The sequence below is a fragment of the Dryobates pubescens genome, chromosome 13, assembly GCF_014839835.1.
Source record: "Dryobates pubescens isolate bDryPub1 chromosome 13, bDryPub1.pri, whole genome shotgun sequence".
Classification (NCBI taxonomy): domain Eukaryota; kingdom Metazoa; phylum Chordata; class Aves; order Piciformes; family Picidae; genus Dryobates; species Dryobates pubescens.
This window is the reverse complement of record NC_071624.1, coordinates 6934514-6950252: the sequence shown is the minus strand read 5'-3', so window position 1 is coordinate 6950252 and position 15739 is coordinate 6934514. Positions and strand designations below refer to the sequence as shown.

Sequence of the window (15739 nt, the reverse complement as noted above, 5' to 3'; positions counted from 1 at the left end):
CAAGGTCATGAGTAAGGGCTGCACAATAATTAGTATCAATTTGATGAAAAGTAAAAGTGTGTCTTTCACTTTCCACTTTATTCATATTAGAGTGGGGCTTCTTGAGTGATTTACTGTCTGAAGCCTTGGTCCCTGACCAAATTCTGTGATTGCAGCATGGCTTTTTGTGTAAGCAGACCCTTGAGGCAGCTCTGCACTCACCACTTGCACTGTTTGAGTGGCAGTGTTACTCACTTGGTGCAGTCCTGCCTGAAGGTGGCTCTTAGTGAAGAACTGGAAGTAAATTATTACAATTGCAAATTAAATTCCAATGAATATTGTGCAATGCTTACTTGAAATATGCTCTCTGAGGAGTCATAGTTATACAAACTAAATACATAGTTATATAAACTAAATCCCACTCTACTGCAAACCACAAGGTAAAACCTTCAGCTATTTAATCTCTTGCAGATGCCACCTGCCACAGAAGCATGTTTGATTGGTAAGAAATAAGACAGACACTTTGTCTGACATAGAAAAAAGCCACATGGTGTTCAGCAGCTTGTGGCAAGAGCTGGAGAGCCCTCTCCCACTTGGAGTTACCATGGAAGTAACTCCCCCATACACAGCTTCTGAAAAGCACTGTTTGAGGGCATGTAGCGTGTGGGGGTGAAGACAAGAGCCAGGTCACAGCTAGAGTCACTCTAGAGTCGCTCTGCAATTTATGCCCTTGTCGAGAGCAATTTCTGCTCAAGCTTGGTCTGGGATGAAATGGGTTACTGCAGCTTAACGTTAGTTGTGCAATGTTCCAAGATGTACACAAGGTTATATGTGCTCAGGCAATGTAGTGCAGGGGGGCACTTGAAGTCTGTACCTCAGAAAAGCGAAGGAGCATAGCTGTGGCTTAGGATGCTTCTTAGAGACAGCTTCAACAAAATTAGGTGAAAACCTGCCCTCCATTGCAATTTTGCATCTTCCCCCTCTGCACTTTCATCCTTCATTTCCCCCCAACTTCTCCTTCCAGGTGGTCTCAGAGCAGTGCCCAAGAACTGAAGGACTTTCCCTTTCAAAATGTCTTTATAGATATTAAGTCAAACTTTCTGTGTGTTCACCTTCAAATGGTAGATCGTGTTCATGAGTGGCAAAGGCTTTGGGAGATTACTGTAGAATTACATTATCATGGCTTTTACAAATTGTCTCGTGTTCTGTGGCACCAATAGAATATGTCTGCCAGCGTGGCTCACCAGTGTGTCTTCATGGTCACAGCAGTCACCTATTTCTTTTCAGTGTAACTAAGTGACCAGGGAAGGAGGTAGTTGCAATGCAGGTCTCAAAGAAGTGTGTGTGATTGTGCTACCCATTCACCATAATTAGCTTCTCCTGGAGATGTGCATCCCTCTCAAACACTGTGTGGTGGCTTATGCTCAATCACTTCATGAAAAGCCTTCAGAACCAGACAAGACTTGCAGAATGCAACAATGCATTGATGAGAGTCCACTGAGGACTTGAGGAACTTGCATTACATTGAAGTCTGCAGGCTTAGGGATCTAAGTATTGTGCTGTATGGCAGGGAGAACTGGGTTTTTTTTAAGCCATTGAGTGAATGCAGGCTGAAAACCCAAAACCACCTGGGAGCTTGGGCAGCCTGTGGATCCCAGTGGTTTGTTCCAAATGTGAAGTGCAGCTTATGAGATCTTGAAGCTGCACTGAGAACACAAGCCCTCACCCTATGCATAGTTACCCTTGTTCTATATTTAGGGTAGAGACAGAGAGATACGCAGCTTCATTTTAAGTTCATAAACTAGCACACTGAAATAATTCTAGACTTGATTTTATAATGTCTAATAAAGACATGTCTTAAACATTAAGAAGTTTAAGGAGGTGGTGGAAGGCAGAAGTTACTTGACTGCTTAGCACTTTCTAGCTAAAAAAAAAATAAAATAAAAGAGAGAGAGAAAAAGTACCCAGCCAGACCCTAACTCTTAAACCTTTTCATTTTCAAGGGTTTTTTTACCTGCTGTGTTGCAGAATACATACAGGAGCTATATAGATCTTCAAGAAGAAACATTATGGACATTGATGTGCTAACACCTGAAAAAAAGAAAGGGTTTCTTATATGCATTCTCTCTGCTGGGAGAGCAGCTGAGAGTGTTCTGTTCATACCCATATCAGGTGGCTGCTCCCCCATTGCCCTTCCCAGAGAAGGGTACTACCATTAGGGTATCAATTAGTCAAGCAATTAGTATGTTTAAGGAGGGAGCAATGCCTTCTAACTCCTAGGAACACGTGTGTGTACATATATACACTCACTGGGGATTTGGATTTTGTGTGTGTGTGTTTAAAACTATCACTTAAAGTGCAGAGTCGTCATCTTTTTGCCCCTGGCTCCAGGCAGTAGCTACTGTATCATCTAGCCCTAGCTCCAGAGACTGGATTATTGGATTCATATTTCTCACTTTCACCAGAGGCTGTGTGTGGATTGAGTACATGAGAACTGGCAGATGTGGAATTACCTCCTCTCAATGAAGGACTTGAATACTGGGTTCCCCTCTTCCTTTCCGGGCGACTGTTGTTGTTACTGGCTTTTGGGTAAAAGATGGGCTAGAAAAGGGCTGCAACTGTAGTCAAAGCCTGTCTGCGATATATACTCACCAAGAGCCATCCCAGACCTTCCTAAAGAGGCAGGAAGTGCCTTTTCATCCTGATACTGATCAGGCATTGGTGGGAGCTATGCTTAGGCTGGAGTGTCTATGAGTGTGTGGTGAACTTCACAGCAAAATATTAAGTTCATAAAAGCATGTTTAGGGCTCTGCAGAGCTGGTTGGAGGTTTTCTGGTTGCAGAGATTTGGGGGTTAAGTGCCACGGTCCCACAGAGCTGTTGGCAGAGGTAGCCAAGTCTTTCAAACATTTTGGCTCCAGGATCCTGCAAGGAAGTGGACTGCAGAATCCAACAGGAGCTGACTCTCCTGGACCCCAGGTCAGGGGGCTCCTCTCAGACCGTGCTGCTGGCAAACACTCAGCAGCTTGTTGCACGTTCAGGTGTGCAGGAAGCCCTGGGTGCCTTCACTGTGCCCTTGTGCTGTGGCACGGCCAGCCCCGCCCGGAGCTGCAGGATTTGCCTCCTGGCAAGACTTGTCTCTGTTGCTGGCAAGTTCTTAGTGGGGGTGGAAGGATTTTAAAAAGCAGCCGCCTAATCCACTCCTGACCCTCCTTAAAAGCCAGCCCTGCGCAGCACTAGGCTGGCTGGCCGCGTTGCTAAGGCCTGCATGTATCCTGGCGACGGCGCCCAGCAAATAGCTGAGCTGCTCTCTGGAAAGCCAGTATCACAGCCCGGATTGCAGGGCTCCGCAGGCTCCGGCTGGTTGCGAGAAGGAATTCAGTGTCTTCCTTCTGCTAACGCCATGGCGACGCTTCCTTCGGCAGAGAAGATGCATAAACTCACGGATGTGCTGATCAGCATCCCCCTGAGATAAGGGGGTGAGGAGGGGGTGTTTTGGCACACGTGCAGTGCGGGTCCAGCAATGGCTGTGTTGAACTGTTGAGACTTCTGCTTTTGAGAGCTGCAGAATAGCTCGGTTTGCAGCCTTCTGCCCCCATCTGTGCCCCTGCTGTGGGCTGTACAGTGGGCACTTAAGAAGCCCGTGGGGGTTTGGTTTTGTGTTTGGTGGTGGGTTTTTTTATTGTTGTTGTTGGTGGTTTTTTCCCCCCCTTCTCCTGGGGGCTGAAGCCATGGCAAAGGTCCCTGACCGAAGCAGGCACAAATGGAGTGCACTTCACACTTTCCTGCGCTGCAACATGAACCCGGAGACCCAGCGGGTAGTGGTCTTTGTCATCCTGCTCTTCCTCATCATTGTCAACGTGGTGCTGATGTTTCTTTTGGCATTTCACTGAAGGAGGACTGCCGGTAGTGGTGTGGTGCATGGGGGTTTCCAGGACTGGGCAACAAATCAGCAGGTCAGCTTGTCGTTGTTTGCCTCTGGTCTGCTTGTCTGCTGTTAACAGTAACCGTGTGTCTCAGACTATCCCTCCTTTGTTTTTCAATCGTCCTTCCTCACCCTGCTCCCGTCACTCTCTTCCTGCCATCACCTGTGCCTTGCAGTTTGGATCACGGTTAAACAGAGAAAGGGAAAGAGGTAACAAGCTAACCTGCTTTATCATAACTGCTCTCCGTGGCACTAATCAGCCTCAATGCCTAACGACGATGATACCATGTCTACACATAGCATTTCTCAGCCCTGGAGAAGCCCAAAGTGCTGCTGCTTTGTTTGCAGAGGGACAGTCATCCTATAACAAGCCTTTACACAAGGACCTGCTGCATGTAAACACCTGCTGTAAAAAGCTGACCACCATAATGCCTCCATTGCTCTGCCATGGTGGACACTGCACTCTGCGGTGGCATAATGCCCAATTAGCCAAAGTGATTGATAATAGAGTGCATCAGGAATTCGGGCTGAATAAAAGCTGCAGCAGTGTGGAAGAAGTGTTTTGTTGGCTTTTATCCCATTTTCTTTATTATATCTCAGAGCTTATCTGCTACATGTATTAAAATGGCTGGCAGAACCACAGCACAGGACACCGCTCACAGGCCACATGTCTTGTACTGATCAGTAGTAGCCACACACAGTGGGGAAGTGACTTAAGGAGCACTCCGGTAGACCCCTTTAGGAGGAAAGTGCAGCAAAGCAGAGTGCTTGCTCCAGGCCTGTTCACCTTGTTGATGTTTTGTCGGCCACCCTGTACACTACACCACTTCCAGATTTGCCTATTGGTACCCTCTACTCGATGGTGTTGAAGGAGACCTATTCCTGGAGGAAGACAGACTGGAAAGGAAGCTATTTGTTTTAATGACACTGCTTGCATTCGTGACGGAGACTGTGCAAAAAATCCAAGCCCTTAAAATTCAGCAGGATCCTTCATTTTCTGTGTTAAATAATCTGCAATTTAAGTACAGCTTTCACAAAGGCAGTGAATTTTCTGGCACTGATAGTTGAAGTTACTGCAGTCCTTTCAGTCCTGAATGTTTATGGCTCCTTGAATATAATCTGATGCTGAGAAAGGCTGGATGGTGATGTTGTCTCTGTCATCATGAGTGATGCACCCTGTACCAGTTATTTATGTGATTGTGTGTAATATGTTAGTGTTGTACAAAAATGTCAGTTTAGCACACAAAACAAATGAAATTTGTACTTGCTGAGCTTCTTTCTGCTGTATCCGAGCACAGAACATTCTTTTGCCTGGGAGAGAATGGTATTCTGCTGTGCTGGGTGCAGGACAGCAGCAGGCCTTAGCTTTCTGCACTTTTCTTGGAGTATCTTACACAGATGAATAGTTTTGAATTATTAAAAAAATCTCATGTGGGCCACTAACTCTGTTAGCTAGACACTGTGATAAACAGCCACTGGAACCATCCAGTATGTAGTGTTTTCTGAAATTACCATTTGAAAAAACAACAACAAACCAACTCAAACCTCAGCACACAACTTGTTTTCTCTCTCACAGCTTTACCCGTGGTCTTACCTACCAGCTGGAATCAGAACTTTAGTTCCATTGTTTATTGGGAATGATAAGTGAAATATACAAAAGCATACCTCAGTCTTCAAATGACAGATGAGGGACTACAGTGTGGTTTTGGGGTCATAGGTCTCTGTGACAAAATGCTTTTGGCACTTTGTGTTCGAGGTCTGATCATGCACAAGGTTTGAGCAGTCTCTGAAAGTGCTCTTGCTCCTCACCTCATGGGTAAACCTGTTGCTCTCAACAGCAATGGGAGCAGTAATAGACCTCAAATCACAGCAGCCCTTGCAATGAACGGTCAGTTATTACTGTCCTGCCTGCTCTGTATGGTGGAATAGTGCAAAACACACCTGACGGTGAATGAGAACTGTGGTTATTCACAGGGTCTGCATATACACATGTAGGTCTGGAGACTATCCAGTAGGTCAACTCCATTCATAATTCAAGTGTTTGGCTCAGTGCATAGAAGCCATGTGGGGCAGCTGGTAAGCTGAGCACAAATGCCTGACAGCCAAGACTGATAGTAGACTCACAAACTGACTTGTTCTCTTGTTTAGCTCAGTGTCCTGTCACTGCAATGCTTCTTGGGTAGCTTTTGTCACTGAATGGGAGACTGGAGCTTCCGGTTATGCTCTGCCTAGGAAGATGCTTCAGGGGAGTTTTCCAGGAACTTCTTTTCATTTAGTATCCTGCAAAATTGGTTAAGTAGCTGGAGGTGGTCTTGTGGTGATCAGGTAATACCCCTCTGCTAGCTGCTATTTGCTCAGTCTGAGAACATCCAATTCCTGCTGCTTGCTAAAGGACTCTACTGGGTTTTGGAGGGATCAGATGCCAGACCTGGTGGTGATAGGGTCCCAGGGCAGGCACAGCCCTGTTGTGAGCAGGCAAGGGCTCCCACAGTGCTGCAGACTCCTCCTTTCCTTCTCTGTCTGGTGCACTTTTACCAGCCTTACACCATAACTGGTACAGCATCCTCATTTACAAAAACTTCCCTCTGCTCTGCCCAGCTACAGCTGGTGTCTGTGAGAGCCAGAGCCATTTGTCTTTGCTTATTTGACACATCAAAGCAGCCAGTGCACATAATGAGAGGTGGAAGAGTGTGTAGCTACCAGCTGATCCAGCGCCCTAAAATGCTTGCTGCTGATCCTAGAGGGAAAAAGTAAGTCTTAGAAATAATGGAAGTTTGGGCAGTGGACGCCTCTGGGGTCCAGAGCTGCTGCCTTGCTTCCTGCAGGGCAGCTCTCTTCTCTGGGAAGTGTTGCTGCTGTTGACATGAAGGACCCAAGACTTTCCCCAGCAGGAGAAGACCTGCCTGCTGCTCGACAGATAAAGCAAAGAACTATTTTCCTCAAGGGATATGGGGAGTCCAGGACAGTGAACGATAGCCTGGAAGAAAAGTATGTTATAGAAAAAGGTAATGTAACCCTGGGTGAAATTGCCTCCCTCTTCCCTTCCCATTCCTGCATAGGGAAATTTAATCTGATTATTGGTATCTGTCCTGGTTTGAGGCCAGGCAGATCCACTCTTGCCCCTGAAAGGGGCAAAAGAATGACACTCACACAAATGGATTGCAGAAGTGATGGAAAGGTTAAATGGAAAAGCAATTAGTGTTTTACAGAAACTACAAGCATAGTGACAAAGGAAACCCAAAGTATAGAGAGTCCCCTATAGCACACCCAACACTTCCCATCTCCCCACCTGAGGGTATACCCAAAACACCCAGGGCTCTTTCCCCCACCCCCTGCTACACCACTCTCAGGTCTGAGACAGACTGCCCCTCCCCCTTCTCCTCCTGGCATTAGGCCTAGCCAGGCCTAAGAGGACTCCCCCGCTGTGACCTGATAGGGAGCATCTCCCACAGGAGCAGAGAGGGAAGAAAGAGGAAGTGAAAGACTTTGCAGCTGGATTTATAGGGCGCAGGATATTATGGGTAAGAAATATGCTGTTTCCTGTGTCCACCTACTGGGCTGGACCCTTGGGACACTGGAGGTATAGCTTGTGTGGCAGGAACAGGAGGCACCCAGCCTAAACTGCCACAGTATCAGAATAGTTGGGAGGGGAAAAAAATTGTTCTGGCATTTGAAAGTTCTGGTAAGACAAACTGCAACATTAAGGAGTACTCATTGGAGACATGGGTCAGAACCTGCCACAGGCATTAACGCTGGCTGCTAAAAGCCTGGGAATACTTTTCTTCTTTATGTTTGATGTTAGATAAATTTTAACTTTCCACTGCTTGTCTAGGTGTATGTTACCTGACTAATCTTCTTATAGGGAATCAGTGGTTTTTCTCCTTCCTCAACTTCACCTACAGATGTATACATTCAAATGGAAGCTGCAGTTGATATTTAAGCGTTAATCAGTCTGATATTAATTGTGACTTATTCAAATCTACCTCAAATCCAGGATGAAGAAGCTGTGATGGCTGATAAAGCCCAGGAAAAATAAAACTAGTGAAGGATGCCTGAATCATGTGCAGGAGCCATAGATGGTGATAGAAGGATAGGGGGAGGAGCTTTTGGCATTTCTGTCAACATAGTTGGCTTCTTTCTTCTTCACTTTCAGTGCAGTTATTGATAGAAGAGATGTGTGCTCTGTGGGAAGGCTCAGATTGCCTTCCCTGTAGTCATCTAACGGCATTTGGACCACAGCCCCAGGGAGGGAGCAGCATGGTCAGGAAAGGGGGAGTCTTGTAGTCACTGCCCCTCTATAAAGAAGTTGGGGTGCCTGGTGAGCCCACTGTGCCCCCTGCTCCTGCTGCAGATCAGATCACATCAGCCCTTTTTATGCCTTCTTGTGATGACTCCTTCTCCCTGTGGTGCAGAGGAAGAGCTGTGCCCTCAGCTTTTCCAAGTGCTGCACTGCTGGGATACTGTAGCTGCCTGGCAAAGCAGCTTGCAGGGATGGGGCAAGGTATTGCTTCTCTAAGCCCTGCACAGGTACTTTGTGTTGCCTCTGTGTAAGGCAAGCTCACCAGAACATTAAACAGGCAAAAGCTTTGCTCTGCTACTGCTTTACTCTGAGCCTTCTAAGTGCAAAGAGCATCTAGGAATAGGAGTGAGACAAAGATATTATTTCCAAAGGGAGAATCCAGCCTTTAGATTGTATCTTTTCTTAATTTGTTCTCCCAGGCTAAACTCTTTTCTGTGGTGATATGTGTCTTTGTGATTTATTCTTGGAATCTAAGGCATGAGATGGCCAGATAAGAAATACAGTAAGCACTTAGGATGATACCATCAGGAATTACTTTTAATCAATGTTTCCAGTGTCTTGATTTAAAGAAAGAAAACCCCCAAACCCATAAAAAACCCCAGCTTCCAAAATAACAAAAGAAGTCTTGTTACACAGGTTAAAAGAAGATTTTCAAGAGAGTAAGGGCTTAATATTTATGCCACATTGGAATGGCTTGGAAACTTTGTAATAAAACTGTGTCTTATTTTAATCCTTGAACCTGTTCTTTGGCTGGGATTATTCTAGGTGTGACTGGTTGTCACATATGATGTACTTGCTCTTGTGTCTGGGTTGGGCAGTGGTGGAAATCAAACTCAAAGCAGCAGCATGGACCTGTGTTGTCTGCCCTCTTGCATGTACATAAGCCTTTTGCCTTTGTAGTTGACAAGAGTGATAGTCAGCTCAGCAATGCCAATAATGCTGAAAGAAAAATGTCTTCTCAAGTACCAAGAGGATGTTGTTGAACCTTTCAGTAGAGTTAGTCATGTGTGAAGGCCTGTGGGGAGAGAGCAGGCTGGATGAGGCTTTGAGCAAACTGGTCTAGGAGGAGGTGTCCCCGCCTATGGCAAGGTGTTGGAACTAGATGGTCTTTAAGGTCCTTTCAAGCTCAAGCCATTCTATGAAAGTCTATGAACACAAGAATGGAATTAGTATGTTGTCTTCTATCAAGCTGTGCTGGTTTGTAGGGAGCACTATACACGGATAGTACACAAATGTTATTTACAGACCCAGTGCCTGTAGCCTCTGTGGTCCTGTGGCTCAGAACAGCATAGCAGACCTGGGGTTTACTGCTTTTAGTTGTTTTGAATCATGAGGGCAACAAGGCTGGTGAGAGGCCTTGAGCACAAGCCCTATGAGGAGAGGCTGAGGGAGCTGGGATTGTTTAGCCTGGAGAGGAGAAGGATCAGGGGTGACCTCATCGCCCTCTACAACTACCTAAAAGGTGGTTGTAGCCAGGAAGGGGTTGGTCTCTTCTCCCAGGCAACCAGCACCAGAACAAGAGGACACAGTCTCAAGCTGCGTCAGGGGAGGTTTAGACTTGAGGTGAGGAGAAAGTTCTTCACTGAGCGAGTCGTTCGTCATTGGAATGGGCTGCCCGGGGAGGTGGTGGAGTCACCGTCCCTGGAGGTGTTCAAGAGGAGACTGGGCGTGGCACTTGGTGCCATGGTCTAGCTCTGAGGTCTGTGGAGACAGGTTGGACTCGATGATCCTTGGGGTCTCTTCCAACCTTAGTTATACTGTGATACTGTGATGATCTTGCCCAGTTTGGCACGTTGAGTGTCTGCAGAGCTGTGACAAAATTGGTACAGCAATGCAAACACTCTAGACATCACCTGTGAATGTGAAGAGCTACAGCAGGATCTTTCAGCAGCAGCCTAGCACAGCTTTCCTCACCTCACTAAATGAAACAGTGCCAGCAGTAGACGAAGATGGGCTGCTAAGTCATGACTTTGTATTTTTAGTGTCCCAATTCACACCTGTAGCACCCAGGAATTGGGTCTTGTTATAGTAAGCACTGTGTAATTGGGTAGTGAGAAAATCTATACTAGACACAGAGGAGAGCCAGAGACTGCAGTATCCCCTTGCTGCTTTACCAGAACATGCTCTGCATTGAGCTGCTGCTGCAAATCTACTTTGTCATGCTGAAAAGCCTGTGGCCGCCCTGGGAATGTCGTGCTGGGTGGCAATGAGTAAAATGAAAACCTGTGGGGAACAAGAGATCTGTGGATCTTCTCCTAGCTGTACTGCAGAAGCCATGTTCTGCAGGAGGAACAGCAAGTGCTTCAGTCTCACATATTTACAGGGCTTACAGGCATTGTGATCTTGGAAACAAAAACGTGGCTCTGATTTGAGGCTTTAGCTTTGTTTAGGCCATTAGGTCTCTTCATCCTGATGATGTGGACATGGAAAGGAAAAAAAAAGGATCTATTCAAAAACATAGTCTCAAGATCCCAGGAGACTGATCCCATGTGCCTGCTTCTTGAATCAGTCTCTATCTAGCACAGGACACCTGCAATATGAAAAGATGAACGTTTTGGGGTTTGTGGGGTTGTTTTTGTTGTTGTTGTTTGGGGGTTTTGATTTTGCTTGTTTGGGTGTTGGGGGTTTAATTGGTTTCAGTTTTGTTGGTGGTTTGGGTTTTTTTTTTGTTGTTGTTGTTTGAGTGTGTTTAGTTTGAGGAACCTTCTGTAGACACTACAAAACAAATGACTCATTTTTATGTTTACAGATTCTAACCATAAACAAAGGCTAGGCAACCTCCTTTGGCTGACAGTGAGACATTATCAAGGGTTTTTTTGGGGTTTTTTTTCCCCCTTTTGCTTACTATTAAGATTTTCCCCATTTGCTCCATTTTCAAAGAATAGTACAGATAACAATTCTTAGGTCAGTGAAGAAAGGTTCTAAAGCAGTGTGTGCACTGGGAGAAAGATCACTGGAAAAATGTGGGGCATGGAAAACAAAAGTTCTGAGTCCTCAAGAGCCTGAAGGAATTCTGTATCAGGAGATGAAGAAAGGGAAAATACTAAACTGTACATGGTTCTCTTAAGGCAGGGAGACCATCTCTGACAGCCAGGTCATGGAAACTGCTGAACAGTCTCTATTGGCCTAGCATGTCTACCAGCACCTACCAGTGTTGTACAGATTCTGACACAGTGCTGTTAATCCGAGGAGATGGGAGCAATAAAAATATTTTCAGCATGTTCTTTGCAGTATGCTCCATTAAAATTAAATCCTGCACACACATGAAAAGGAAAGCTGTGTGCTGTGTTTCTGGCTTACTGCCTGCTGTGAGCCTGAAGAGATGCTGACCTTTTGATGATTCAGAGTGGTTTGCTAGCAATGCAGTTTGTATCTGTTTTAAAATGTTTTCTTTAACCTTATTTGTAAACCAAATTTAGATTAATTTGCCTTCAAGCTATAACTAATTCCATAGCTTGCTGTATCTTTTGGGGGAAGGGAATAGCAACAGTCATCAGTGGCCAGAGAGCTCTGAGAACTGAATGGTTGCCTTTTGTTTTCTTCTGCAAAGAGCCAGGATGCAACATTTATCCTCAATAAATCTCTGTGTTGGAGGAGCTGCAGCTGAACTGTTGTGAGTATGTTGTCCTGGGGGATCTGTACAGTATATTCTTCACTTGTCCAAAGAAGTAATAGTGAAAAAAAGGAGGTAGAAAGGAAAAATCTCTAAATTACTCATGGGAGAGGCAGTGGCATTAGGAGCTGTCCTGCAGAGAAAGAAAAGGATGTCCCAAGGAGATTTGTTGCTGGGGGTGCACAGAGGAAGGGTAATGTTTCAGGCAGCAGTGAGAGGAGAATGGGGGAGCAAATTTGATATAAAACTGTGTTACAGTAGAGCTTTTTAAAGAAAATATTTTTTATTTTGGTGCCTGAGAAACAGTAGTGCAAAAAAAGATGCAATAGCAATCACTCTTAAATGTGAAAAGAGCCAAGCACAAACATCCTAGGCCATTTCCATTCCCAGGTTTGCAGTTAAAAGGCTGTCAGAAAATGTAAAACCTGCATCAAGCAGGTATTGTGTGGGAAACATGGACTTCAGATCTGTTGGTGAGGTGAAGCAGGGGTCAGTCTGACAGTTTTCATCCACAGCCAGGCTGGAACCAGAAACTAGACAATTAGTGAAATGTGTGAGCCGTAGGTTAAGTCTTGTTCAGACCTGAGCGTTCAACCCCAGGCCTCTCTCCTTTCCAGTCTTTGAAACCCAACAAAACAAGAGATGAGTGTGTGGCTAATTTCCAGGTGCTGTTATGGCAGCAGCCCAGCAAGCCCCCGAGTAGCTGTGCATGCTCTGTAGCTGCTGCCCTTGGAGCTGTTCCCTGCAGGATGCCCACATCTGCGCTGATCAGGGCTTCACATGCTGAGCAAGACTTCCACATGGCTCCAATGTAACAGATTCCACACACTTTATCCTGCCCAGGGCTTCCTGCATCACCCCAGAACATCTGGAAAAGGGGGCTGAAAAGAGTGATTCTGCCAGAGGTCTGGGCTGTTTGGGGTAAATAGGTCTGTGGTGCCTGGATCCTACCTTAACCTGAAGTGGCAGGTGCTGCACAATTGAAAGAGGTATGAGGAATGGGTTACCCAAAAGTTTAAGGTGCTTAAACCACTTTTAAACCTTGAAGTATTTCAAACTCCTTAAGCCACTTTAAGGCTTTAGATGGGTTTAAAATGCTTAAAACACTTTAAGGCCTTAGATGAGTTTAAGCTGTTAAAGCTGATTTAGACCTTTGGAATGACTTAAGTTCTCTGGTTTTGAGTACTTAAGGACATTTTGAGGTCTTTTGAGATTTTAATTGTGAAGGCCTTTCTGAGCATTTTAAGTGAAGACCTGGCTCAAATTCTGTCCTTTAACCTCTACAGAGGGAGTCTTTCTCTCTGAACACCTCCCAGGCAATGTCTGAACTCAGGTTTGCCTGGGTACACTTTCATCTTCCTTTTTCTTGAGGGAAAAAAAAAGAAGCCAGGATTTGGACATCCATGTGGTGGGGACAAATGGCTATTTCAGGTGTGCGGCCTGAGCTTCCTTTACATGACAGACAAGTGTTGTGTGGCAGGATAAAGTGTGTGGGATCTTATGTTGAAGCCATGTGGAAGTGCTGCACTTTCTTTTGCCTGAGGAGTCCCAGCTAGGAAGATGGCAACCCAACCCCAGAGGACATCTTAATGTTGGTTAATCGGTAACTGCTTGTTTTCCACCTGAACGAGTCTTGCTGTACGTACCTCAGGGAGCAGATCCATCCCTGTCAAGTTAATGTTTTCAGGGCTTGCCATTTTCAAGAAGGATTTGAAGGCAATATAAAAACTCAGTATTTATTTTGTGTTTTTGACTACCTAATGTCCTAAGATCAACTCTGTAGGGCTAGACAGTAACACTTCTCTGTGAGTTGAGATAAATGCTCAAACAAGTATGGCCTGACTTTCCTTTCTGTGCCTTCCCAGGTGTGTTTAAGCTCCTTAAAGGCCATACCCTGATATGCCATGTTTAAATGGCCTCAAAGGATGTACATGTGCTTAATCTCTTTCTAAACCACTTACATGTTTGGCTCTGTGGCATCCTGTGGCACAGGTTAGTTATCCACTACAGGAAAAAAACGCTACTTTTGCACTGAACAACTTGCCTGTCAATTTCACTGGGCACCCATTGGCCTTGCACTACACTTTATAAGCCTTCATCTCATGGCCACCTGCCATCTGCCCTTCTCCACTGCAGTTTCAAGGGCTGCTTAGCTTGTACTGGCCTAGAAACTATTCCCACTTTCGATTTGTGCTGCCCTTTGTGCTTTTGTCTAGTTGTCCTCATCCCTCTTTCATTCTGAGTCATTCCTGACATTCAGACTTCCTGGCCCTGATGGAGCTGGCCAGTGTTTCCTTTGATCTGTCTGTAGAGACATTCCTGAGGAGCAACTCATTTAGTCAGGCATTTGTGTTAGATATTGCTTGTGCTACATTTAGAACAACTGAAAACATATTTCACTTATACCAGAAGATAAATTACTTAAGTTTAAATAAGCCTCCTCTGGATGTATGAAAGGTTCCAATGGAAGCTGTTTTACAGCTTTAGTTACTATAAGCACCATCAGCAACTGCAACATTTAACTGCAAAATATAATGCAAAGACCACATTTTGAAGAGTGCCAACAGGTTTGAGGAGGACTCTGCTCCTGTTGTTTCCTTATGCCAAAGTTTAAGGGTGTTAGTTCCCAAAATTAGCAGACTCTCTTGCTGTACATGTCATGGGAAGAGTGATGGCTGGGGTACTGAGGGCACTTACTTTCATAAGAACTTTCCTGGCCTCTTTCTGCCAAAAGTAAGATGGTCTAAAGGAATCCAACCTGGTTTGGTTTGCATTATAATAATAACCTCCCATATCTTAGCTGACAAAGCCAGAACTTCTTGCATCACTATTGGAGTTTGAAAAATGCCACTTAACTGGGCTCAGGTGGACGTGCACCAGGCGTGCTTTCTCATGCCATACTCTTCACACCCAGGTTGAAATAACATGGAGCACTGCTCTGCCTCCTCCACTTTTTACAAGGGATGCTTCCCTCCTCCTGTAGCACTTCATAAAGGAACCTTCAAAGCTGCTCCTTGCCTGCTGTAGGGGGACTCTCCTCCTCTTCCCATCTGTTTAAACCACTGTTAAGAGGAATGAGAACTCGCATGACACCAAAAAAACCCGAACCACCAAAACCCGAAAACAAACCCCAGGCAAACCCCAAGCAACAAAAAGCCAAACCAAACCCACACACCCATCCCAAAATAAAACAAAAACAAAAACCCAACAACAAAATAGGAATAATGTAAGTAATGCTAGCTGGAATGGTTTTGTGGGAAATCGTGCTTGCCAAATGTGAAGACAAATTTTGAATGGTTGGTAGTGGAGACAGCTATACTAGATGTCACATGAGGAATTTGACTACAAGCACTGATGTAAAAAGCAGCACTGTAGAATATGTGTAGCACATTTAACCAGATTAAGATCTTGGCTGACAGACTTCTCAGATTTGTTATGAAGGATCACTGTTGAATTAAAACTGGAATTGGTGCTGAAAAAGTATGCAGCTGACACAACAGGCAAAAGGGCAATGAATGGTGAGAGCATGGCTTGACTGGGGGCATGGTGTGTGGGTCTGTGCTTCAGAAGCAATTAGTGCCCATGTGCAGACACATGCCTGGTGTGACGCCACAGCAAGGAACCTTTCCCTGGGACGCCTGTCTCTGTAAAGGGGAGATGCTCTGTAAAGGCAATCAAGATAACTTGTTCAGACTAAATGCCTGCTGTTCAGATGACAGAAGATGACCAGATAAACATAATTTCTGTTGCCCATCATTAAACAGTGAAGCTAAAAGTTTTGAGGGAAAGCAAGAGCAAACTGTCTGGATGATTTGAAAATTATCTTGTGGGTTCAAGACAAAAGGCCAGATGGCTTCTACCCACATTTGGAGAAAATAAGTATTTGTGTGAATGAAGCACTACTTTGGGGCAAGAGTGGAAAT

At 45.2% G+C, this 15739-nt stretch overlaps 1 protein-coding gene across 3 annotated transcripts in view; it reads left to right on the top strand.

Annotated features, from left to right (window-relative positions):
• ARHGEF4 (Rho guanine nucleotide exchange factor 4) overlaps nucleotides 1-15739 on the top strand; it is a 120346-nt gene that overhangs the window by 83663 nt on the left and 20944 nt on the right. The window contains exon 1 of one of the 3 annotated variants that reach the window (XM_054166358.1): nucleotides 3679-3934. The exons of the other annotated variants lie outside the window; for them this stretch is intronic. The gene's annotated coding sequence lies outside the window, so the exon portion shown is untranslated. Of the gene's footprint in view, nucleotides 1-3678; nucleotides 3935-15739 lie in introns of those variants that run through there. 3 annotated transcript variants of the gene reach the window in all.